The sequence below is a fragment of the Rhea americana genome, unplaced genomic scaffold (genome assembly GCF_003343005.1).
Source record: "Rhea americana isolate MKP2758 unplaced genomic scaffold, rheAme1 scaffold_34, whole genome shotgun sequence".
In the NCBI taxonomy this organism is placed as follows: domain Eukaryota; kingdom Metazoa; phylum Chordata; class Aves; order Rheiformes; family Rheidae; genus Rhea; species Rhea americana.
Window position 1 is genome coordinate 1,511,164 of NW_028186468.1, and position 2,310 is coordinate 1,513,473.

Consider the following 2,310-nt stretch of genomic DNA (forward strand, 5'->3'; position numbering starts at 1 on the left):
AAAAAACACTATTCCCCTATGTCATTTAGCTCATGAATTGGTGCAAAACCAAGATAGAGAAAATCATATAATGATGGATCGTGGAAAGAGGGCTTTGCACACTGAAAGGAGAAAAAAAATTCCAGAACATGAGGATTCACCGGAAACCCACCTGCAGTTCTGATACTTCTCTCCTTGGCTTTCCCTTCACCTCTGGCAGCCCTGTTTATAAGCTGCCATTGATTTCTTTATAATGGCAGGGTTGCCACCACTTCTACRGGATAAACATGAAGCAGAGGTTAACACTGTGCAATACAGTAACTTCTATGAACTTTCTTGGTAAGAYCGCAGAGGGAAGCAAGCTTCAGTGAAGGACAGCTCATCCTACAGCCCAGAGTCCATCACCAAACCCAGTGTGTTTATACAGGCAGGTCCTTCATTGCCTCCTATTGCTCAGCTCTTTCAGTGGCCCTCTGCACAAAACAGAGAAGGTTAGCACTGGTCCTGTATGAGAGGACCATGAATGTTGAAATTTGATAGCCTATTAATRGATAGAATAACTGAAACCTAAGCAACACATCTTGAAATGCCCACTGGCTGTATACATATATTGGGCACCATAAAACAAAAATATTTCTGGGGAATAAACATTCCTTTTAGTTTTCAAGATGCTATGGATTGAGCCACTTTTTGCTGYCACTACTGCCAAAAGAGTCAGTTATATAAGCACATGGAAAGTCTTTCTTGTCAGCACAGGTCAGCTAAGAAAAGGCCTGTATCCTTTCCCATATCTAGGAAGTTGGACCATGAGTAGATGAAAATTCCCATGGGATTTGGTGGTGGTATAGAGCAAGACTGTTCCTCCTGAGAAAGCTGTGGGGGCTGAACTCCCCTAAGATTCTCTCTATGGGAAGTATCAGCTTTCGGTGTTTGGGGGAAAGATTTGTCGAAAAGTACAGTCTGAAGATTTTTTTTTTTTCCCCTCACCTTTCCCTATCTTAGAGTAAATGGCAATATCTCAGGTTACTTCCCAGCCACATTCCTTATGGACCGTTCCAGGCATAAGGAGTGGGGCAGGAGGGAAAATGCAACAGGYAGTTCTGAAAGAGGCTCAGAGAGACCAGAAAGTGCAAGGAAGGATCAAAATTTGGCAAACCTCTTCTCAGGTTTCATGTTATATACATCTATTGAGATTGTCTTAGTTTGACCTGTCTTTGACCTGATGAGATTATAAAGGGGTGCCCTTGTGTATTAGCTTTTGATTTCAGTTATAACTCACTTATAACTCATGTTTGTCTCTGTAGATGTCTTGTATTTTGGTTATGCTACTAAAGAATTAAGGCAAGATCTTCTCTGTGTTGTGCACAACAAAATGGTGATTTCAAGCATCTTTCTTTTTTACTGCTGAAAAGATACTGAAAGCATTGGCCAGGGATGCTAACAAGCAAGAAAGAGAAAGCTAGCTGAATTCAAGCTRTTTTGTGCTCTCAGGCCCTATAACCTTTCCAGCCTGTCCTGAGTCAGTAGCATCTTGACTGTTTTGATTACTACTGGAGGAAATAAATCRTTTCCTGGCCTTGAGATAGCTCAAAAGTGGAGCACATATTCCCTCGTAAAGGTGTCTTCTATTTTTTCCGTGCTGGATTCTGTTTTGCCATTATTAAAACTCTGCAGTGAAGCATTTATTAGCTTTGTCCCTATATTTACAATACCTTTTGACTGAGATGTCTAAGATGTCTAAACATATGCTTTAAACCGTGGACAGTCAGCTCTGACATTTGTTAGAAATCTTTTCAGGGGCCGTGTGGAATAGCTCTAATCCGGGAAGAGCCACTGACTCGCTGTGTGATCTGACAGAGTGACATATCACTTGACCTCAGTGACAGCAGCTGTAAAACTAGGTGGAAAAATAGGGCCTTACGGAAAACTGGAGGATGCTTCTCAGCAGAGCTTTCTTGGGTAAATAAATACCTTCCAAATCAGCTGCTCGGCTTTTTTTTCTTATTCCTCGAAAAGCTTGTCATGAGTTTTAGGTCTGAACTAGGTTTTGCAACATTTCTTTCGATGTTCTTTTCTACAGTGGAAGGAGGTGTTATGCTATCATTTAATGTTAGTTATTAGTGATGGAGTGAAACACAAAGGACTGTTTTCTTACGGGTGAGCTGACAAAGCAACCTCCGGTTCAGTCATTTTTGCAGGACAAGTGCACAAACCGTCCGGCGAGAATATCCCTTCTGGCAGTGATGCTCGCTTATGAAATGTAGCGTAGCTGCAATAAGGTGCGCGGCGATCGTGAGAGCTGTGTCAAACGCGAGGAGGTGGCGCCAGGCG